We start from the raw sequence: 24,660 nt of genomic DNA, 5'->3' as shown, positions 1-24,660 counted from the left end.
CGTCCAGAACATTACTGCAACTAAAGGGAAAGTCTAGGTAAACCTGGCTTCTCTATGGTTCCCTACACTACAATGTACACTAGCTACACTGCATCCAGATGACCCTGATGGCCATATTGGATCATGCAGAGTCTATTTAAGTCCCTTTCCCCGTGTTTTGGTGCTCATTAGCAAAGTGGCTAGTGTAGGGAGACCTTACATGTCTGTCAGGGACAGCACTTGCAATAGGGAAAGGTCCAGGAGTAGTAGGGATAGCTTACGGCAGGGGTAGGCAACCTCGGCCCTCCAGCTGTGGTGAAACTACAAGTCCCATGAGACATTGCAAGACCCCGACAATCACAGGCAGAGGCATGATGGGATTTGTAGTTTCTCCACAGCTGGAGTGCCGAGGTTGCCTTCCTCCCTGTTGGGACCTACGTCTGTACTTTAGCAAGCTTCCTTTTGGGTTGGATCAGCCAGGCCGTGTTCCACCAACCTTGGAAAACGCCAACAGCCTTTGTGCTAAATTGAGATAGAAAGTGGCCTTGGTTCTAGGCTCCTTGCAAGTCAAGCACTCTGACGTGTTTTCTCCTCACTCACAGGGCTTAATCATAGAGGTGACCAAGCCCGTGGAGGACCGGGCAAAATGCATCAGGGGGTGTGGCCTGGGAGAAGCCAAGGCTGAAACCGCTTTCTCATCTCGATTTAGTACATGGGTTGTACCCTGCAATGTTCGCCCCCCAAACAGCAACCTCCTGGGGTACGTCGCAAGTCCCAGGATGGCGGCGTCGGGGACCCAAAGTGCAGCATCTTTCAACTTCACATTAAAGCAGAACTTCACCTGAAAAGTACCACTTTTTCTAAACTTGGGAGTTTCTTTATTTTCTGGCAGGTAACAATTCCACATCCACAAAGTTTGACCCAACCCCCCCCCACCTACAACCTCTTGGTACATGTCATAGGTCCCAGGATGCTGCGGGTCCATTCGCAGTGGGGAGCCAGCTGTAGACCCGCAGGAAGTCACAGCCATCATCCCACATCCAAGATGGCGGAGCTGGAAACCCAAAGACCGACAAGGAATCGGCCTGAGAGAGGACAGAGCTGGATCCCCTGGACTGCCAGGTGTGTGTTTCAAAAAAGTCAGCAGCTACAGTATCTGATTTAAAAACATTTTTTGATAAATGAAGAACATATAAAAAACATTATGCTCATAAATATCGTGTTTTTAAATCAAACATGTCTTTTTATTAGCCATATGTCATCATCAACATTTTTAATGGTATAGTAATCATTTATAACACCAAATACTGAAACATAAATCTCAAGTATTCTTATTTAAACAAACACATGAAACAAAACACAAGAAAAATTTACATTTTTCTTTTTTTTTTTAGGACTTTCTGGCTCTCTGGATCGGAGCAATGCTGAGGTCATGTGTAATTTCAATGCCTCGTAAGTCATCAATATCTAATGGTACGATAGAGGTTCCCTACATCCCCAACAGTGTGCCTAAGCTACATGCCAGCATTCTGTGAAGGGTCTTTCATGGGTGCAGAATTTGCTCTATAAAATTCCTATTGTTAAGTTTTGCAGCTGGATCCGGTGTTGGGTCTGGATATCTGAAAGATCCCCATACATTTAGTGTATGAGCTTTAAGTTGTTTCTGCACATAAAGGTGAAGACTAAAACAATGTCTCATCACAATAATGAATATGCCTGGAAAGGCAATTCTTATTGAAGGTCTAGTTGGTGGTGGTGGTGGTATTGGTGTCCTTATAGAGCTTGTGGACTTGCCTTTGTAGAGCTTGTGGGCCTGTCCTTGTAGAGCTTGTGGATCTATCCTTGTAGAGCTTGTGGACCCATCCTTGTAGAGCTTGTGGGCCTGTCCTTGTAGAGCTTGTGGATCTATCCTTGTAGAGCTTGTGGACCCATCCTTGTAGAGCTTGTGGGCCTGTCCTTGTAGAGCTTGTGGGCCTGTCCTTGTAGAGCTTGTGAGCCTGCCCTTGTAGAGGTTGTGGACCTGCCCTTGTAGAGGTTGTGGACCTGCCCTTGTAGAGCTTGTGGACCTGTCCTTTCGGAGCTTGTGGACCTGTCCTTGTAGAGCTTGTGGACCCGTCCTTGTAGAGCTTGTGGATCTATCCTTGTGGAGCCTGTGGATTTGTCCTTGTAGAGCTTGTGGGCCTGTCTTTGTAGAGCTTGTGGATCTATCCTTGTAAAGCTTATGGACCTATCCTTTCGGAGCTTGTGGACCTGTCCTTGTAGAGCTTGTGGATCTATCCCTGTAGAGCTTGTGGATCTATCCTTGTAGAGCTTGTGGACCCGTCCTTGTAGAGCTTACGGATCTATCCTTGTGGAGCTTTTGGGCCTGTCCTTCTAGTGCTTGTGGGCCTGTCCTTATCGAGCTTGTGGACCTATCCTTGCAGAGCTTGTGGACCTGTCCTTGTAAAGTGTGCGGACCTGTCCTTGTGGAGCTTGTGGATTTGCCCTTGTAGAGCTTGTGGATCTATCCTTGTGGGGCTTGTGGATTTGCCCTTGTAGAGCTTGTGGATCTATCCTTGTAGAGCTTATGGACCTGTCCTTTCGGAGCTTGTGGACCTGTCCTTGTAGAGCTTGTGGATCTCTCCCTGTAGAGCTTGTGGATCTCTCCCTGTAGAGCTTGTGGATCTATCCTTGTAGAGCTTATGGACCCGTCCTTGTAGAGCTTGTGGACCCGTCCTTGTAGAGCTTGTGGATCTATCCCTGTGGAGCTTGTGGATTTGTCCTTGTAGAGCTTTGTGGATCTATCCTTGTAGAGCTTGTGGATCTATCCTTGTAGAGCTTGTGGATCCATCCTTGTAGAGCTTGTGGATCTATCCTTGTAGAGATTTTGGGCCTGTCCTTTTAGTGCTTGTGGGCCTGTCCTTGTAGAACTTGTGGACCTGTCCTTGTAGAGCTTGTGGGCCTGTCCTTGTAGAGCTTGTGGGCCTGTCCTTGTAGAGCTTGTGGATCTATCCTTGTAGAGCTTGTGGACCCGTCCTTGTAGAGCTTGTGGATCTATCCTTGTAGAGCTTGTGGGCCTGTCCTTGTAGAGCTTGTGGATCTATCCTTGTAGAGCTTGTAGATCTATCCTTGTAGAGCTTGTGGACCCGTCCTTGTAGAGATTGTGGGCCTGTCCTTGTAGAGATTGTGGACCCGTCCTTGTAGAGCTTGTGGTGTCTTTGTTGGTTGTGGCACATCACAGCGATCCTCTGTCTTCCTAACTAGACCAGTCGATGGGAACAAATTCAATGTCTCGGGTCTCTTCTTAATTTTCCCTAAAACATAGTTTAAAAATTACTTATTTTTATTCTCAATTTGTGATCCAAAAATGAGTCAAACTCAGTAAACCCCCGACATGATTTTACCATTTATGAACCAAAAAAATGAAGGTCTACTACTTTAATATAACCGCTTGACCTCTGGAAGATTTACCCCCCACAGAATAGTATGCGGTCATGCAACACTGTTTATAAATTAAATTTATGTCATTTTTCCCCCCACAAATATAGCTTTCTTTTGGTGGTATTTGATCACCTCTGCGTTTTTTTTATTTATTTTTTTGCGCTACAAACAAAAAAATAGCAAAAATGTTGGAAAAAAAACTATACTTTTTACTTTCTGCTACAAAACAGATTTAATAAAAAATTGTAAAAAAATCTCAATACTTTTATATTGATTGGTTTACATTATACATATAGGCCATATATGCCCCGTATTCACAGACAGCAGCGCACATTTATGCCGCCGTAGCGTATTTCCTGTACACTACGCCGACGCAGTGCAGAGAGGCAAGCATGGAATTCACAAAGCACTTGCTCCCAAAACTGTTCTAGGTTTCCTAGGCGTAAGCCGGCGTAGGTGGAAGTGGGCGTGAGTCATGCAAATGAGGCGTGACCCCATGCAAATGATGGGGGCGAGCGCCAGACAGATACATATTATGAACGGCGCATGCGCCGTCCCGTGGACGCATCCCAATGCGCATGCTCACAAATACGTCGGAACAACTGCCTAAGATACGCTGGATCACTGCCTACAGCGTGAACGTAACCTACGCCTAGTCATATTCACGTCCAACGTAAACTACGTAAAATACGCCGGCTTGTATTCCCTGGTGCAGCCCTTTGCATGGATGCTGCTGAATTACACCTCCTTTATGGGGCTTAACTTTACGCCGGACGTACGACTTAAGCGCACATCGGGTAGCCTGCGTCGGGCGCATGTATGATCGTGAATCGCCGTATCTCTTTATGGAAGAACGGGGAGAGGTAAGTGTAAACAAACCTTTCTCCATTCTTCCTAGTGAGACTGACACTGATCATCTGTTCCCTGTCATAGGGAACGACGATCAGTGATGTCACATGCCCAGCCACGCCCCCCCACACTTAACCCCTACAGCGCCTCCTACAGGTTAATCCCTTCACTGCCAGTGTCATTTTTACAGTAATCAATGCATTTTTATAGCATTGTTCGCTGTAAAAATGACAATGGTCCCAAAATAGTGTCAAAAGTGTCCGATGTGTCCGCCATAATGTCGCAGTCACGATAAAAATCGCTGATCGCCGCCATTACTAGAAAAAAAATTATTAATAAAAATGTACTAAATCTATCCCCTATTTGGTAGACACTATAAATGTTGCGCAAACCAATCAATAAACGCTTATTGCCATTTTTTTACCAAAAATATGTAGAAGAATACGTAGCGGCCTAAACTAAGGAAAAAAATGTTTATATATTTATTATAGCAAAAATTTAAAAATATTGCTTTTTTTCCAAAATTGTCGCTCTATTTTTGTTTATAGCGCAAAAAATAAAAACCGCAGAGGTGATCAAATACCACCAAAAGAAATCTCTATTTGTGGGGAAAAAAGGACGCCAATTTTGTTTGGGAGCCACGTCGCACGACCGCGCAATTAGTCAGTTAAAGAGACGCAGTGCCGAATCGCAAAAAGGGGCCTGGTCCTTTAGCTGCATAATGGTCCGGGTCTTAAGTGGTTAATAACTTTTTTATTGATAACTTTGGTCTTTGAAGATCCTTATATCCCATGTGACCCCCCCCCCCCCCCCCCCTGCCCCATTCATAAGGTTTTGTTGGCCTGGGTGCCTGACCGGCCGAGTGCTAAAACAAAATGATCTACTACCCTTTTATCTCCTAAAGAAGCGGAATTAATACGTGGAAAACCTTATTGAGAAGTGGAGAAGTGGTCTCATACCTCGGAAAGTACCAGCTTGAGGGATTGAAAGATAATTGAATATTTGAGATTATTAAGTAGATCTCATTTATTTGAGCTGAGCGGGAGGTTTGGAGACAGTAGGAGGGCATTGTACTTATAGAGGCTTCTGTGTAATGAAAAAAGAGGATTTTTGCAATGGTACGTCATTTTGTAAAATTCTATCCTAATAATGTTTTGAACTAAAAAGTCTTTAACCACTTAAGACCCGGACCTTTAGGCAGCTAAAGGACCCGGCCAGTTTTTGCGATTCAGCACTGCGTCGCTTTAACTGACAGATGCGCGGTCGTGCGACGTGGCTCCCAAACAAAATTGGCGTCCTTTTATTCCCACAAATAGAGCTTTCTTTTGGTGGTATTTGATCACCTCTGCGGTTTTTATTTTTTGCGCTATAAACAAAAATAGAGGGACAATTTTGAAAAAAAAAAACAATATTTTTTACTTTTTTCTATAATAAATATCCCCCAAAAAAATATAAACAAAAATAGAGCGACAATTTTGAAAAAAATGCAATACATTTTCCTTATTGCTATAATAAATATCCCCCAAAAATATATAAAAAAAAAAAAAATTTCCCTCAGTTTAGGCCGATACGTATTCTTCTACCTATTTTTGGTAAAAAAAAATCGCAATAAGTGTTTATCGGTCGGTTTGCGCAAAATTTATAGCGTTTACAAAATAGGGGATAGTTTTAGTGCATTTTTATTAATTCTTTTTTTTTAACTACTAATGGCGGCGATCAGCGTTTTTTTTCGTGACTGCGACATTGTGGCGGACACTGCGGACAATTTTGACACATTTTTGGGACCATTGTCATTTTCACAGCAAAAAATGCTATAAAAATGCATTGGTTACTGTGCAAATGACAATTTCAGTTTGGGAGTTAACCACAAGGGGGCGCTGAAGGGATTAAGTGTGACCTCATTTGTGTTTCTAACTGTAGGGGGGTGTGGCTGTAGGTGTGACGTCATTGATTGTGTTTCCCTATAAAAGGGAACATACGATCGATGACGGCGCCACATTGAAGAACGGGCAAGCTGTGTTTACACTCACCTCTCCCCGTTCTTCAGCTCCGGGGACCGATCGCGGGACTCCAGCGGCGATCAGGTCCACGGGTCCCGCGGTCACGGAGCTTTGGACCCATGGCTGGGCACTTAAAGAGGACGTACCTGTACGTGCTTGTGCCCAGCCGTGCCATATTCTGCCGACGTATATGGGCAGGAGGCGGTCCTTAAGTGGTTAACCGGTTCCCGACCGGCGCACGACGATGTACGTCGACAGAATGGCACGTGGTCGCTCGAGCCTTCGCCGTGAGCTTCGTGACTGCGCCCGCGGGACCCGTGGACCCGATCGCCGCTGGTGTCCCGCGATCGGGTCACAGAGCTGAAGAACGGGGAGATGTCAGTGTAAACACAACATCTCCCCATTCTTCCTAGGTGAGACTGTCATTGATCGTCTGATCCCTGTCGTCAGGAACAACGATCAGTGACGTGTCACTCGAACCCACGCCCCCTAACAGTTAGAATCACTCCCTAGGGCACACTTGAAGCGGAGGTCCGCCAATTTTTTTTTGGTTTTTGAAAGCCAGCAGCTACAAATACTGTATGACTTAAAATATGGACACTTACCTGTCCAGCGCACCCGCCATGTCGGCACTCGAGGCTGACGTGTGTCTCGGTCCTCGGATGCTGCCGCCGCCATCTTCGCTGTTTGCACCCCCCTCCCCCCTGAAAGGTGCCGAATGTGGGGAGGGTTCCGTAAAGCAGAGGTTCACTTTTTGGGTGAACATCCGCTTTAACCTCTTTAGCGCCCCCTACAGGTTAACCCCTTCACTGCCAGTGACTTTTTTACAGTAACCAGTGCATTTTTATAGCACTGATCGCTGTAAAATTGACAATGGTCCCAAAATGGCATCAACAGTGTCCGATGTGTCCGCCATAATGTCGCAGTCATGATAAAAATTGCAGATCGCCGCCATTACTAGTAAAAAAAAAAAATATTAATAAAAATGCCATAAAACTATACCCTATTTTGTAGACGCTATAACTTTTGCGCAAACCAATCAATAAAAGCTTTTTGCCATTTTTTACCAAACATATGTAGAAGAATACGTATCGGCCTAAACTAAGGACATTTGTTTTATATATACAGTTAGCCAGATTCAGGTACGTTTACGGCGGCGTATCAGTAGATACGCCGTCGTAACTCTGAATCTACGCCGGCGTTAATTTAAGCGTATTCTGGAAACCAGATACGCTTAGATTAGGCTAAGATACGAGCGGCGTAAGTCTCCTACGCCGTCGTTCCTTAGGGTGCTATTTTCCCGCTGGCCGCTAGGTGGCGCTTCCGTTGAGTTTGGCGTAGAATATGTAAATGACTAGATACGCGGATTCACGAACATACGTGCGCCTGGCGCATTTTTTTTACGTCGTTTACGTATGGCTTTTTCCGGCGTAAAGTTATTCCAACAAATAGCTGGCCTAGCCAATGTTAAGTATGGCCGTCGTTCCCGCGTAGAAATTTTAAAATGTTACGTCGTTTGCGTAAGTCGTCCGTGAATGGGGCTGGACGTAATTTACGTTCACGTCGAAACCAATACGTCCTTCCGGCGTACTTTGGGGCAATGCACACTGGGATATGTACAAGGACGGCACATGCGCCGTTCCTTAAAAACGTCAATCACGTCGGGTCACCAAACATTAACATAAAACACGCCCCCCCATCCTCATTTGAATTAGGCGCGCTTACGCCGGCCCCATTTACGCTACGCCGCCGTAAGTTAGGAGGCAAGTGCTTTGTGAATACAGTACTTGCCTCTCTGACTTTAGGGGGCGTAGCGTAAATACGATATGCTACGCCGCCTTAAAGATACGCGCCCCTACCTGAATCTAGCTCAGTATATATATTATTATTTTTTGGGGATATTTTATTATAGCAAAAAGTAAAAAATATTGCATTTTCTTCCAAATTGTCGCTCTATTTTTGTATATAGTGCAAGAAATAAAAAACGCAGAGGTGGTCAAACACCACCAAAAGAAATCTCTATTTGTGGGGAAAAAAGGACGTCAATTTTGTTTGGGAGCCACGTCGCACGGCCGCGCAATCGTCAGTTAAAGAGACGCAGTGCCGAATCGCAAAAAAAAGTGGCCCGGTCATTGGCCAGCGAAATGGTCTGGGGCTTAGGTGGTTAAATAATTTATCTAATGTTGCCAGGATTATAATTATAAGTAACAAAAGAAATGACCATATATCCTCAAAAACAAATGTAATAAGACCCAAGGCTTCAGTGTTTGACTCCTCCAGGAGTGTTGAATGCCTTTGTCTCCTGGAACATTCAATGGTTCCTCCCGCGGACCCAATTCAATATTTATTAGTGATGTAAGGGCCAAGTAGCGCCGCGGGAACCACAGCGCATGGTGAGGGGTACAGGCATTCAACGTTGGCACAAGTATCAAGTTCTGAAGACTTGGCCGGATATTGTATTGCCAATACGGAGACTCACCACCCACTGGAGCAGTAGATACTCAGCATCGTCTTTTTTTTTTTTACAAAGCGGCTGAGTCACTTGAACATGATAAAAAAATAAAACCCAGTGTGAAATGAATATTTAATAAAGAATAGAGATAGATTTACCGGGGTAGCCTGCGCCTAATTAATCCCCATCAAGGCCAGACATGAACTCAAGTCCAACTGCTTGCGCCAACTCCTCCTCGTAATCCGTAATCTTGAAAGACTGGGATGGCCCACCATCTGTGCCCATTGCCCGCTTGTACCGGCTGCTTACTCTATTATGTGGAGATCTGTGAAGACGGCAAAAAGAAGATTTCTAAAAAAATTTGAAAATGTTCATGACTGGCATTACATAGAGAAATATTTAGATAATTCAATTATAATTACCTTTGTATTCCCGAGGTTCTTTTCTGGTGGTGGCGTCTTCAGATCGTGTGCTGTGATCAATTGCAGTCGCAACACTAAGGCCTCGTACACACGATAGGTTAACCAGAGGACAACGGTCTGATGGACCGTTTTCATCGGTCAAAACCGATCGTGTGTGGGCCCCATAGGTTATTTAACCATAGGTTAAAAAAAAGCCAACTTGCTTTAAATTTAACCAATGGATTCCTAACCGATAGGTCAAAACCGATCGTTAGTAGGCACGACCATCGGTTAAAAAACCCACGCATGCTCAGAATCAAGTCGACACATGCTTGGAAGCATTGAACTTCGTTTTTCTTCAGCACGTCGTTGTGTTTTACGTCACCGCGTTCTGACGCGATCGGTTATTTAAACGATGGTGTGTAGGCGCGACGGACCATCAGTCAGCTTCATCGGTTAACCTATGACAATGGTCCTTCAGACCGTTCTCATCGGATGGACTGATCGTGTGTACGAGGCTTAATTATCCCATTCCAGACTTTTTTCTTTTTTTTTTGTAGAAATACGATTTTTTTGGGGGGTTACCGAGAATAAGTGACCAACACTGAACACAAGCATGTGTAATGCCGCGTACACACGGTTGGAATTTCCAAAAGAAAAAGTCAGATGGGAGGTTTTCGGCGACCGTGTGTACGCCCCACTTTTTCTGTTGGAATTTCCGACGGACTTAGATAGAGAGCAGGTTCTCTATTTTTTCGACGGAAAAAGATCCGAACGGAAATTGCGATCGTCTGTAGCAAAATTCCGACGCATGCTCGGAAACGATTCGATGCATGCTTGGAAGCATTGGACTTAATTTTCTCGGCTCGTCGCAGTGTTGTACTGTGATGGAGTTGATAAAATGATTACCGTATTTATCGGCAAATAACGTGCATTTTAAGGGGAAAAACCCTTAAAATCAGGGGAAAATCGTGGGTGCGCGTTATACGTCGATCACTGCTGTCTCTGAGGGCCGCCGACAAAGACCGAGCCGAGTGTACTGCGCACTCGGCTAGGCTCGGCTCCACCCGCAGCCACGCGAGACGAGCCGAGAGAAGCCGAGAGGAGCCGAGAGGAGCCGAACACACCGGAAATCCGACTCTGCACAGCTCGACTGAGGCGCCAAACCCAACTCAAACCCGGCAGACGGACGCGACGGACACCGACAAGGCTGGACGGACCGGTAGACGGACGCGACGGACAACGACAAGGCTGGACGGACCCCGTGCAAGGCCGCAGACGGACGCCGGACAAGGCCGCCGATGGATGCCGGGCAAGACAGCAGACGGACACCGACAAGGCTGGACAAACCACGCACAAGACCGCAGACGGACGCCGGACAAGGCCGCCAATGGACGCCGACAGCAGACGGACACCGACAAGTCTGAGCATCAAAAATGTAAGTTTTTTCCTAAACTTCCCTTCTAAGCTTGGGGTGCGCGTTAAATGCCGGCGCGCGTTATACGCCGATAAATACGGTATTTTGTGTTTATGTTCTCTTTCTTCAAACCACTTAAATATTGTCCTTCTTTATTATTTTTTATTATTAATTTATTTTATTTCGTGTTGCGATGTGTGTATGTATATACATACTGTATGTATACATGTATGTGTGTGTATATATATATATATGTGTGTATTTCAGTATTCACGTGAGAGAGTATTATTTTGCTTGAATGAAAGTCATGACAGAGTTATTCTCAGCCCAGAGTTAAGACGAGAAACAGATGTTTTTTTTTAACTACTACTCTTAACCAACCCCCTCCTTTCTGCCCCTCCCATCGACCAAAGGGAAAATGGCCCCCATGAGCTGAGCTGTGTTTGCCTCGTGGCCAGGAAGAGATGTAATAAGAGAAGACCATATGAATGAGCCAATCATATGTGATGATGTTTGCTTATGTCACTTTGACTATAAAAGCTGTAACCTTAATAAAGTTCTTTCCTTCTCTGTTGGAGACGATGGAGACTGCAGCGCGAATTATTTCCTCCTGCCTGCATGTTCACATCTTCATAGATTTGGCTCAGCGGCAGAATAGAACATGTATCCTGGAATTGAGCCAGGGAAAGTCTATTACAGTACGTCACCGCGTTCTTTGTCGGTTGAAAGTTCCAAGAACTTTTGTGTGACCGTGTGTATGCAAGCCAAGCTTGAGCGGAATTCTGTCGGAAAAACCATCCAAGGTTTTTCTGGCGGAAAATCCGTTTGTGTGTACGGAGCATAAGGCAAACAGGGACCTTTGCATCACTTTTCGAGTTTAGAACTGAAAGCAATGCTTGGTTCATTATTGCTACGCTACTTGAGAAGCCACATCCTTCCTCATGCATTCTCTTTTTTTTTAACTTCTATACATTTTTATTGTTGTTTGCGTATCAAAAAAGAAAAACAAGAAACAGCGTGCATCACAAAAGCATATTAAATACACAACCAATTTTTTACATTGTGAAAATAAGGAAACCCCCTGTTTCCATTTATCTTTACTCTTCTTTAGTCCCTCACCCTTACCCGCCCTTACGAACCCTCACCTTTCCACCCACCCACCACCACACCACTATCCTGTGATTTTAGTATGTTTCTTAATTTAACTTTTCCTGAGAAATATACAGTCAGAGAAGGAAGCTATAAAGTCGACATACAAAAATGAAAGGCTAAGTACCCACATCTTTATATAGGACATTAGAGATGGCCTGGCGGTTCGCCCGGCGGTCCGCCATTTTACATTGAGAAGAACTTTAGCCCATGACACATCCATAAGGTGGTACAGGAAAGCCAATTGAGACATTTCAGCACATGGACATACCCCCTACCTTATAAATAGACCTGATCTGGTGGCCATCTTACATTCTGCTTTTTGTCAGTGTAGGGAGAGGTTGCTGTTTGGAGCAGGGACAGGCTGTATTGAATCAAATAGCTATCTAAAAGGTCCACAAAAGTCCTTTTAAGGACTGGTATAGGTGTACTACTTGCTGTGCAGTATATAGGTGTGTAATACATTCATATACTTTTTGTCAGTGTAGGGACAGGTTGCTGTGTGCGGAGTAGGGACAGACTGTAGTGACACAAATCATTACCTAACAGGTCCACAAAAGTCCTTTCAAGGACTGATATAGGTGTACTACTTGCTGTGCAGTATATAGGGGTGTAATACACTGTAGGTGGCACCCAACCGGCAGTGATGAGTAAGAGAGGCCCGGAGCAAAAAACCCACAGCATAGGCGCAGGGCCGGCCATGACGGGGTTAAAGGAAAGCCCTGCCATGGTCAGTGGGAGGGGTTGCAGTGAAGGAGAGCGGTGGGAGGGGAGGTTATAAATCACCCTCCCACGCTTCCCGGGCTAAGCAGCACGAGGGGCGAAGTTTCTGCTGGGGACTCTGTTGCTCTGCCAGAACCATCCGGGGGAGGTAGGCCGCGACCGGGGGCTTTATTTGCGGGATCGACGGACTTAGAGCTGCTGGGCATCTTTGCTCTGCCAGAACTTCCAGGGAGGGGCAGGCCGCGACCGGGGGCTAAATTTTCGGGCGATCGGATTGTTACAGGGGCGCCGGGTGGGCCCGTTTTTCCTGCTACCATCTACACCGCTGCTGAGAGGCAGGCCGCGACCGGGGGGCGCTAGCCCAGGCTACCTGTTACAGGTACAAGTTATATATAAAAAAAAAAAAAAAAAAAAAAAACGAGCGCCGCTAGGCCGCAGCCGGGGAGTTGAATTTTTTCCCACCCAGCCGCCTGGTACCATGTCCGGGGTTGAGGCCATGCTCGCCCAGCTCAGGGAGGAGGCGGATCGCCGCGGAGAGGGGTGGCTCCAGTCCTTGCTGGGGCCGCTCATGCCACAGGGGGATGCCAGGTCGGTTTCACCCGTCCGGGGGGGGGAGGGGGGCACCACAGTAACGCATGGGCCTCGTCCTGCGGAGCGGGGCAATGTGACTATTTCACCGGGCCGGGGGGGGGGGGGGGGGACACCCCGCGTTCACGGGTGTCCCGGCCCCCTGTGCGTTATTCACCTGGTCCGTCCACCCGGTCCCATAGGAGGGAGGGCAGCCCCATCCGGGCCCCCTCGGGCCCCCCAGCGAAACGTACAGCGGCGGGGGGGCGCCAGGAGAAGACCATTGAGCGGCAGCGTGGGGCAGGGAGGGGGCGGCCAGGGGGCTCCTCTGCGGCGGCCAGGTCCGCTCGGCGAGACGATCGGAGGGATGCGGGCTCCAACCCCGGTTTTGCACCGGAGGGCCGAGAGCCTCAGCAACGCACATCGGTCCCTGCGGTGGCTAGCTTCCCAGCATCCGCGGCTAGCCACCTCCAATCCAGCCCCGTGGTGAGGGAGCGTGGGGGAGGGGAAGACGGCAGAATGTACGAGGCACCGAGGAAAGCAACGAGGAAGTCGGTTCACGGGTCCAGGGTGCGCAGCGAGAGCGAGTCCAGCTCTGGGCCCACGGCTCCCAGGCCCGAGTCGCCTGGTGGGCTTTCATCGGGTGAGGAGGGTCACCCTGGAGATCGATCGGAAGGGGAGCTGTCGGAGGAGGATGTCGTGCCCAGGACGGAGGTCGCAGCGCGGGAGCCAAGCCGGACGGCTGATGGGATTGCTTCCAGACAGCCCGGTGAGTCGTTTTTGGCTTTGTCTTCTAATGTACAAAATGTGGGGGTGTCAGTGGGGGGACGGGGGGGTCCCCGTAGGCGTTTAGGGGTGCCCGCTGGGGCGAGTAGTGGGGGTTCGGGTGCCTTGGGGGAACAGTCGGGAGAGGATGGGGGTTTGCACCGGTTTTTGGTGGGCATAGAAGCATTGGTGAGCCAGCTGAAGGGGGGGAGCAGCCCCGCCGTTAGCCCCGCGGCAGCATGGGGTCCGGCGGGGGGGTCCGGGGTCACGCCACCTGCAGTGGCGGTCGCCGTGTCGGGGCCAGTGGTGCCTGTGGACAAGGGGCAAGAGGTAGGGGCGGTGGCAACGGGGAATGGGGTGCCGCCGGCGGATAAAGGAGATGCGGGGGTCGATTCCGCAAAGAAGAGGGATTTGGTCCGGTTGGCGGACGCAGCTAAAGGGGAGGTGTATACCTGTTATGAGGCACCGCTGGGTTCACATTTGAAGCCGGAGGTGCGGGAAAAGATTTGGAAGAGCGAATATGTAGAGATATTTGCGTTGTTACCGCTGGAAAAGTTTAACCTGGATAGGGTTAAGCCGGAGGAGTCCAAAAAAGAGGACGAGGAGAAGAGGAGGTATAGGCTTATACCTAGAACTTTTGCGAACTGGTCGCAGGCATACTCGATCATGGCGAGCGTGATCGGCGAGAAAAACCCCGAACACTGTTCGGCGCTTTTTAGTTACCAGGAGGCGATTAGCGAGGCCTACCGGTGCTACGGGGGCACGGGGTGGCTCCGGTATGATGAGCAGTTCCGGCAACGCCGGGCTATCAGGCCGGATATTAGGTGGGACACTAAAGACATCGGCCTTTGGATGCGGCTTATGTCGGCCCCACGTACGTCCACGCCGTTTTTTCAGGGGGGGGCCGGTGGAACCTCTTCCCCAGGACAGTCGGCCGGAAAGAAAAAGGGGGTCTGCTGGCAGTTCAACGAAGGAAACTGCAAGTTCGGAGGGTCTTGCCGGTTCAAGCACGAGTGCTCCGGCTGTGGTGGCAATCACCCCTCTTCCCGGTGTTTTAAACAAGGCAAGGGCCGTTCCGGAGATGCTTCAAGTAAGAGGGAGGACTCCGGTGATGGTGGAAAGGATGCGACCGTTTCTCGGTAGATATCCTGACAGGGCGGCCGCCCTGTTGTTGGAAAGGGGATTCTCCGTGGGTTTCAGCATTCCGTGCAAGTTGGCGGTGGTCCCCCCGTTGGCAAAGAATTTGCGTTCCGCGTTACAACATCCGGAGGTGGTTTCGGAGAAACTGCTGAAGGAAGTGGCGTTGGGCAGGATGGGGGGCCCATTTGTTTCGCCTCCCTTGGACGATTTGGTGGTTTCACCTTTGGGGGTGGTACCTAAGAAGGAGCCGAACAAATTCCGGCTCATTCATCATTTGTCGTTTCCAAGGGGGGGGTCGGTTAACGACGCTATCAGCATGGAGGAGTGTACGGTGAGCTACACCTCCTTTGACGCTGCGGTGGGCTGGGTTAGGCGGTATGGCCGGGGGGCCTTGATGGCCAAGTCGGACATTGAGGCGGCGTTTCGGCTCCTGCCGGTCCACCCGGATAGTTTTCGGCTTTTGGGTTGCCATTGGGGTGGGGAGTTCTACGTAGACAAGTGCCTACCGATGGGCTGCTCCATTTCCTGCGCGCTGTTTGAACGGTTTAGTTCTTTTCTGGAGTGGGTGGTTCGGGATGTGTCTGGAGTGAGCTCCGTGATCCACTATCTGGACGACTTTCTCTGCGTTGGACCGGCGGGGTCACGGATTTGCGCAGTGTTGTTGGCCACGCTGGAACACATTGCGGAGCGTTTTGGTGTGCCGCTGGCGCCCGAGAAAACGGAGGGACCGAGATCGGTCATCCAATTCTTGGGCATTGTAATTGATTCGGAGGTGATGGAATGTAGGTTGCCACTGGACAAGCTGGAAGGCCTCAAGGCTGAGATACAGGAGATGGTTGGTTTGCGGAAAGTGCAACTCCGAGCGCTGCAGTCGCTCCTGGGGAAGCTAAACTTTGCGTGCCGCATTCTCCCCATGGGGAGGGTTTTTTGCAGGCGCCTTTCGGCGGCCACAGCGGGGGTCAGGTCACCCAGGCACTATGTGCGCCTGGGGAAAGAACATAGGGAGGATTTGTTGGTGTGGCACTCCTTTTTGGAATCTTTCAACGGCAGGGCATTGTGGATGTCCGGTCCGGTTAGTAACTTTGACATGGAGTTGTTCACGGATGCGGCCGGAGGCGCAGGTTTTGGGGCATACTTTCAGGGGCAATGGAGTGCGGGCCCGTGGCCTCAGGCCTGGTTGGAGGCGGGGTTCACAAAGAACTTGGTGCTGTTGGAATTGTTTCCGGTGGTGCTGGCAGTAGAGTTGTGGGGGGCGGCCTTCCGGGACCGGAAGGTGCGGTTCCATGGGGACAATCTGGGGGTGGTCCAGGTGATCAACAGAGTTACGGCGTCCTCTCCTCCAGTTATTCGGCTATTACGGCACCTGGTGCTGCGCTGTTTGCAGATGAACATATTTGTGTATGCGGTGCATCTACCGGGGGTGGAGAATGTAGTGGCTGACGCTCTGTCTCGCTTTCAGTGGGACCGGTTTCGGGAGCTGGCGCCGGAGGCAGAGGAGCAAGGGGTACCCTGTCCGGAGTGGCTTTGGAGGATTCCGTTGGAATCGTCTCCAGTTGGATCAAAAAGTCGGTAAGTGTGACCACTTGGAGGGCTTATGAGAAGGTTTGGGCAGAATGGCAGGCGTTGGTTAGGGAGGCCGAGGTGGACCCGGCCGGTCCCGAGGTCAAGGGATTGGTGATTTATTTCTTGGCCAGGAACATGGAGGCCGGGGTGTCTCAGTCCATGTTGGACAAAAAATTGGCCGGCTTGGCTTTTCTGTTTAAGTGGCAAGGGTGTCCGGACTTTACGAAGGACTTTTGTGTCCGGCAGGCCCTAAAAGGTTACAGGAAACAGGGGCGTCGGGCGGATTCTCGGCGCCCGGTGTCGTTTGAAATATTGAAGGGTATTATGGGAAAGTTGGGGACAGTTTGTTCGTCCCAGTTTGAGGTGTTATTGTTTAGGGTGGCGTTCGCGTTGGCGTTTTTTGGAGCTTTTCGAATAGGGGAATTGGTTAGCCCCTCGAAGACGGTACAGGGTGGCATGTTGGCCGGTGATGTGGCATGGACGCGAGAAGGGGTGAAAATGTTACTACGTCGGTCCAAGACGGACCAGAAAGGGAAGGGAAAAGTGGTGCGAGTTTTCCCTATTGAGGGGTCGGAATTATGCCCTGTTAGGGTGGTGCAGGAATTTTTGGACGTACGGCCGGAGTTGGGCGGGTCTTTTTTGCTGCATGAGGATGGTACGGCGTTGTCGCGGTATCAATTCGTGACGGTGTTTAGACGGTGCCTGGGGGCTTTGGGCCTTGTGGCTCAGGAGTTCTCGGCGCATTCTTTTCGGATTGGGGCTGCGACGGAAGCGGCCCGTTGTGGCTTGGATGAGGAATTGGTGAAGAAGATTGGCAGATGGGAGTCCAGGAGGTTTCGACTATATGTTAGGCCCCAGCTCCTGGTAGAACTAGGGGTGAGTGGGGGTGCAGGTTAACATACGTCCCAAGAAGGTTAAGGGGCCACTTCCAATGTTGGTGGGAGTGGAACGGGGGTTTTTTGGTTAAGGGAACATGTTGGGGTCGGGGATGGGGTTCGTCTCCCGATGGGACTTATTTGTGATGGTTTTCTTACTTGCTGTCTTTCAGGTGCGGGACAAGGGCTGGTCTGGATAATGGGCCACTCCTTCGTTCATAGGGGGGCGGCAAGAGCAGATAGGCGACCGGACGGTCGACAGCTGGGGATCCCAAGACAGGAAGCGATGGTGCGGTGGTTGGGGTTCCCGGGGATGTTGTGGAGCAGGGTGGTGCCGGAAGTGCACAAGTTTGCACGGTTGGATCGCCCGCCGGATGTTTTATTGATACATGCGGGGGGCAACGACCTTGGGATTCGTACTATGTTGGATGTCGCACGCGACATCAAATTCGATTTTCTGCGAATTCGCATGTCCTACCCGGATACGGTAGTGATATGGTCCGACATTGTGGGCAGGTCAACATGGCGGATGGCCAGATCGTGGGAAGGCGTGAACAGGGCCAGGAGGAAGATCAATCGGGACGTGGCTAAGTTTGTGATCAGGAATGGGGGCTTGGTGGTTAGACACCCTGAGCTGGAGGTGGATATGTGGAGGTATCAGCTGAAAGATGGAGTACATTTGACCGACGTGGGGATTGACATGTGGGTGTTGGGCCTGCAAGACGGGATCCAGCGAGCGTTGAGGGTGTGGAGGGGCGCCCAAAGGTAAGGAGTTACCTTTGGGTGCTGGTGGCGGGTGTTTTGGACTTTGCAGGAGAAGAAAGTACCCTAAAGTGGATGCCATTACCCAGAGGTGGTATGGGTTCTGAAGGGGCTGGTAGTCCAGTCTACCAAGGTGTAGCTGGGAAGGGGTTAATAGGGGCACTGCGGTCAGGTAAGGTCGTCTCTGAGTCAGGTTTTCGGCTTGAGGCCTAAGACCAGATTTAGGTATCGCAGTGCTCATAAAAGTTTTAGCATGGTTAAAATGGTTTAATGTGCCTGCAAAGTCCAGCACCAGTAGTGTTAATATTGTGTTTCAGGTTTACTTATGTTTATGTGTGGAAATGTTATTTAATGTGCTTTAATATTTAAAAAAGGTTATTTAAAAATAAATGGAGGCTGCTACGGCCAGTTTTTACTCCAAAGATTACAGTAGTGGTCTCAGTTATTTATTTAAGGTAAAAGTTGAGTAAAATGTGGGTCTTAGCAGATAAGGGTGATGTATTTATACCATAGTCAAGAGAGGCCCGGAGCAAAAAACCCACAGCATAGGCGCAGGGCCGGCCATGACGGGGTTAAAGGAAAGCCCTGCCATGGTCAGTGGGAGGGGTTGCAGTGAAGGAGAGCGGTGGGAGGGGAGGTTATAAATCACCCTCCCACGCTTCCCGGGCTAAGCAGCACGAGGGGCGAAGTTTCCCACCCACCCTCCCTTTTTTGCTGGTTGGTTGGAGGGGGCGATTGGTTTACGGGGGTAAAAATGGGGATGTGATATGGTGTTTGTGGTCTGGGGTGCTTTCCTGTTTTTTCTTTTTTCTGTCTCTCCACACAGGTGCGAAGTTATGATGTCGTGGCGGCGGCGGGTGTTTTGGACTTTGCAGGAGAAGAAAGTACCCTAAAGTGGATGCCATTACCCAGAGGTGGTATGGGTTCTGAAGGGGCTGGTAGTCCAGTCTACCAAGGTGTAGCTGGGAAGGGGTTAATAGGGGCACTGCGGTCAGGTAAGGTCGTCTCTGAGTCAGGTTTTCGGCTTGAGGCCTAAGACCAGATTTAGGTATCGCAGTGCTCATAAAAGTTTTAGCATGGTTAAAATGGTTTAATGTGCCTGCAAAGTCCAGCACCAGTAGTGTTAATATTGTGTTTCAGGTTTACTTATGTTTATGTGTGGAAATGTTATTTAATGTGCTTTAATATTTAAAAAAGGTTATTTAAAAATAAATGGAGGCTGCTACGGCCAGTTTTTACTCCAAAGATTACAGTAGTGGTCTCAGTTATTTATTTAAGGTAAAAGTTGAGTAAAATGTGGGTCTTAGCAGATAAGGGTGATGTATTTATACCATAGTCAAGCACAGTGTAGCTATGTGAAACACGTCCACCTCTGTCCTGGCTTTTTCACTTGTGGTGTATGTCATGTCATTTACATGGAACATATAATAAATGGACTTCAATCACATCGGTGTGCAGCCAATCCTTTTCATTCACCCAACCGGCATCACAGCTTGGAGAGGAAGTCAGCGAAAGCCTGTGGTTTCCTGGTTTCCTGGTTTCTGAAAGGCAGCATTCCGCTGTGCTTCATCCAGGTGACCCTTGGTGGCCATCTTGGGTCAGCAGTTTTTTTTTTAAATCCGTCCTCCCCAGCTTTCACTTGTGGATAGTGTAGGGACAGGTCCCCCATCTGTCAGGGACAGTATTAGGTTCCAGACGAGAAAGAAAAGCTTAGGGCTCACAAGTTCCTTGGACATCTTCCCATTTGGGTAGGAGACGGCCAGGTCCCATTCTGCCCCTCCAGACAGATGCTGTCAGTTTGGCTGATACTACTCCACTACACGCTGTTGGCATGTGTAAATGATCCCGGTAAACAAAACCCCTGTTTTTAATGTGAACTGGTAGACAGGACAGTTCAGGTTGTTGCAGGCTGGCTAGTAAGTTGAGCTGTGAATTTTTCCTTGTTTTTATTTGACGTGCATCGCCCTTCCATGTGCTCCTTGCTGTTAAGGACAGTTTTAGGTTGGGGCAGTTACTGTTTGTTTGTACCAAGTCTCAACAAAGTCTTCGGACTCCTGGACCCGAACTCTGCCAACCTCTGAGGAAACAGAAAGTACTGTTTCCTCTGTAAGACGCAAGCACCCCGGAGCCCCTCAACCAGCCTGGATGAGAACCTTGGGTGACACTAAACCCTTTTCCCACCGTTACAGGTCACAGCACACACCTCATGAATGTCATGGACATGCATGGCAGCTTACCTTCTCCTCCATGTGTCCATTAGAGGCCTGACTCTCTTTCTGGCTGCCTTTTATCTTCTCCTTCCTGTATGGCTCCACCCCAGGCCATCCCAGGAAGTCTATATTAACTGTTGCACTGCAGGTCTGCCTTGCTGTTCAACTTTGTTTGTTAGCTTGTGTTCCTGTCTGCAGTGTCCTACGTTTTCCTTTCTGTGTACTGATTTTGGCTTGTCTCTGACTACTCCTGTTTGTCTGTGACCCTGACCTTTGGCCTGTCCCTTGGTTACCCTAGTCTGCCTGGCTTATCCATCACTATCCCTTGTGTCCTCAATGGCTGCTTCTCCTCTCTCCCTACGGAGCGTGACCTGGGGGACCCCAGGGGCCGCGACCTGGGTTCAGTTGCAGCGAAGGCCATCCTCACCACCAGAGGCTCTGGTGAACACCTGCTGGACCTTAGACGCCGGGCCCTGAGGAATCTTGGGCTCACGTTTCCTGTCCATCCACAGCAGTCAGCTATAGGGTTCACTACCTTGCGGTGCACCCCTGTCTCCAACGGGGTGCATTTGTCACCTGGCCACAGGTGACCTGACAATGAACAAGAAGGGCCTAAACAAGAACCTTCTTGGCAGGTAAGATTTTAATGAAAGCTGAAAATCTAAAAAAAATGAGGATTGTGTGATGGTTTTGTAATTGGTTTATGTATACTTTATATGTCATGAAAGCTTTTATGTCTACAAGACTCTGCAGTGTCTCTATAGCACCTTATCTTTGTTAACGATTCCAAAATCGGCATGCTTGATATAATATCAATATACAATTATACTAGTACGTACTCGATCAACCGTTGTCAACCTTCTAACTATGGAGGAACCCCTGACATAAATACTTATATCCACAGCTCATGGAAAAGAAATACAGACAGTGAAATCCATAGAACACCTTTACATTGGTGACAAGTGGAGAAATGTTGAGTTAGACCAATGGTGAGTGGTGTATCTTTATATTATTGATCATGGAGAAAGTCACCCTAGTTATTGATGAAATAGGTGTCCCGTCATGATTGGTGATCAGTGGCAAGAATGCTCTTTACATTGGTGATCAGTGAGAAGAATGTTCCTTACATTGGTGATCAGTGGGAAGAATGCTCCTTACATTGGTGATGAGTGGGAAGAATGTTCCTTACATTGGTGATCAGTGAGAAGAATGTCCCTTACATTGGTGATCAGTGAGAAGAATGTTCCTTACATTGGTGATCAGTGGGAAGAATGTCCCTTACATTGGTGATCAGTGAGAAGAATGTTCCTTACATTGGTGATCAGTGGGAAGAATGTTCCTTACATTGGTGATCAGTGAGAAGAATGTTCCTTACATTGGTGATCAGTGGGAAGAATGTTCCTTACATTGGTGATCAGTGAGAAGAATGTTCCTTACATTGTTGATCAGTGAGAAGAATGTTCCTTACATTGGTGATCAGTGGGAAGAATTTTCCTTACATTGGTGATCAGTGGGAAGAATGTTCCTTACATTGGTGATCAGTGGGAAGAATGTCCCTTACATTGGTGATCAGTGAGAAGAATGTCCCTTACATTGGTGATCAGTGAGAAGAATGTTCCTTACATTGGTGATCAGTGAGAAGAATGTTCCTTACATTGGTGATCAGTGAGAAAAATGTTCCTTACATTGGTGATCAGTGAGAAGAATGTCCCTTACATTGGTGATCAGTGGGAAGAATGTCCCTTACATTGGTGATCAGTGGGAAGAATGTCCCTTACATTGGTGATCAGTGGGAAGAATGTTCCTTACATTGGTGATCAGTGAGAAGAATGTCCCTTACATTGGTGATCAGTGGGAAGAATGTCCCTTACATTGGTGATCAGTGAGAAGAATGTCCCTTACATTGGCGATCAGTGGGAAGAATGTCCCTTACATTGGTGATCAGTGGAAAGAATGTCCCTTACATTGGTGATCAGTGAGAAGAATGTCCCTTACATTGGTGATCAGTGAGAAGAATGTCCCTTACATTGGTGATCAGTGAGAAGAATGTTCCTTACATTGGTGATCGGTGAGAAGAATGTTCAGTGGTCGTCTGTGAGAAGAATGCCCTTTCTCAATGATCACCAATGATCATTGAGAAAAAAAGCTAATTTCAGACAGCTAAAAAGAACATTGGTGTCAGTAGGTATGTCTTAGGTATGTTATTGAGAGGAAAGGTTCCACTGGTCCTATCCAACTGGCTCTACTGAGTAACTTTGATGTTAGAACTATGCAGAGACTATTAGGGAGGACATTAATCCACTACTACCTGCTTTTAAAGGTAAACTCTGGAGGGACCCAAGCATTCACCAAAATTCCAGTTGGTAAAGACAACTTCCAAACCTTCAAACTTTCTGAGACAAAAAATAGATACACTTCCTAGCACAGGCCACGTATGCAAAGGACATCTCCCTGGCACCATCCAAGTTAGATAGAAACATAGAAGAGTGACGGCAGAAAAAGACAAATGGTCCATCAAGTTTGACCCTTTTTATATACTGTGTGTGTATACTGTATATATATCATCTTTTTTTTCCCGCTACATCTGCTGGAAGTCTATTCCAAGCATCAACAACTCTTTCAGTAAAGAGTGTGCAGCTAGTACACTTGGGATTGCCCCATGGGACCTTTTAGGCAGTCATGCCATGGGGCAATCCCAAGTGTACTAGCTGCACACTCTTTTCTAAATAGCATAGGGATGTCAGCAGTCTTTCGTACATTTCCAAGAACTTACACCCCCATTTAACTCTTTCAGTAAAATAATTATTTTTAAGATTAGTATTGAAATTTACTCATGCTAGGTTGAGGTCATGCCACATGTTCTGGATCTTGGCTTCATATTGACAGTACTGCCCTTCTTCATCTTATCCACACCCTTCATGTATTTAAACATTTCAGTCATGTCCCCCTTTTCCTGCTTTCCCAAAGACTGTATATATTCAGTTCTTGAAGTCTCTCCTGATATGTTTTGTCCCTCAAATCTTTTACCACTTTTGTTGCCCATCTCTGCACGTGTTCTTTCTTCGAAACATCTATTTGTAGGTGAGGTCAACAGAACTGGACACAGTATCCTACATGACGTCTAACTAAAAATCTATATAGAGGAATCAGGACCTCCTTCCTCCTGCTGGTGACCCCTCTAGTGATATAAAGATCTATATAGAGGAATCAGGACCACCTTCCTCCTGCTGGTGACCCCTCTAGTGATATAAGATCTATATAGAGGAATCAGGACCTCCTTCCTCCTGCTGGTGACCCCTCTAGTGATATAAAGATCTATATAGAGGAATCAGGACCTCCTTCCTCCTGCTGGTGACCCCTCTAGTGATATAAAGATCTATATAGAGGAATCAGGACCACCTTCCTCCTGCTGGTGACCCCTCTAGTGATATAAGATCTATATAGAGGAATCAGGACCACCTTCCTCCTGCTGGTGACCCCTCTAGTGATATAAGATCTATATAGAGGAATCAGGACCACCTTCCTCCTGTTGGTGACCCCTCTAGTGATATAAAGATCTATATAGAGGAATCAGGACCTTCTTCCTCCTGCTGGTGACCCCTCTAGTGATATAAAGATCTATATAGAAGATTTAGGACCCTATTCCTCCTACTGGTGATCTCTCTAGTGTTACATTCTAGAATTTTCTTTTCCCACACTGTTTGCTAATTTTGCAAGCATCTGAAAATAAGTATGCCCAATAGACCTGGAAGAATAAAAATGAAAAAAAAAATGATTGGTAAAACCCACAAGTGCTTGTATCACCAACATTTTTTATTTAAAATGTGATAATTTAGAGGTTGAAATCTGTTCCATACATCAAACCAACAAGGAGAACTGAGGAGGAAACTGAGATTTGGTTTCCCGAAAGTGGGAAAGTCCTTCAAAATGAGGAACATTTAAGTGGGAAAGTCCTTCAAAATGAGGGACCTTTAAGTGGGAAAGTCCTTCAAAATGAGGGACCTTTAAGTGGGAAAGTCCTTCAAAATGAGGGACCTTTAAGTGGCAAAGTCCTTCAAAATGAGGGACCTTTAAGTGGGAAAGCCCTTCAAAATGAGGGACATTTAAGTGAGAAAGCCCTTCAAAATGAGGAACCTTTAAGTGGGAAAGTCCTTCAAAATGAGGAACCTTTAAGTGGGAAAGTCCTTCAAAATGAGGGACCTTTAAGTGGGAAAGTCCTTCAAAATGAGGGACCTTTAAGTGGGAAAGGCCTTCAAAATGAGGAACCTTTAAGTGGAAAAGTCCTTTAAAATGAGGGACCTTTAAGTGGCAAAGTCCTTCAAAATGAGGGACCTTTAAGTGGCAAAGTTCTTCAAAATGAAGGACCTTTAAGTGGGAAAGTCCTTCAA

At 47.8% G+C, this 24,660-nt stretch overlaps 1 protein-coding gene across 2 annotated transcripts in view; it reads right to left on the bottom strand.

Moving 5' to 3' along the window:
- ASTN2 (astrotactin 2) overlaps positions 1–24,660 on the bottom strand; it is a 394,891-nt gene that overhangs the window by 194,796 nt on the left and 175,435 nt on the right. The gene's annotated exons all lie outside the window — the stretch shown is intronic.

The sequence above is a fragment of the Rana temporaria genome, chromosome 9 (genome assembly GCF_905171775.1).
Source record: "Rana temporaria chromosome 9, aRanTem1.1, whole genome shotgun sequence".
In the NCBI taxonomy this organism is placed as follows: domain Eukaryota; kingdom Metazoa; phylum Chordata; class Amphibia; order Anura; family Ranidae; genus Rana; species Rana temporaria.
Note: the sequence above shows the minus strand (reverse complement) of the source record. Positions and strands in the feature narration are given on the sequence as shown.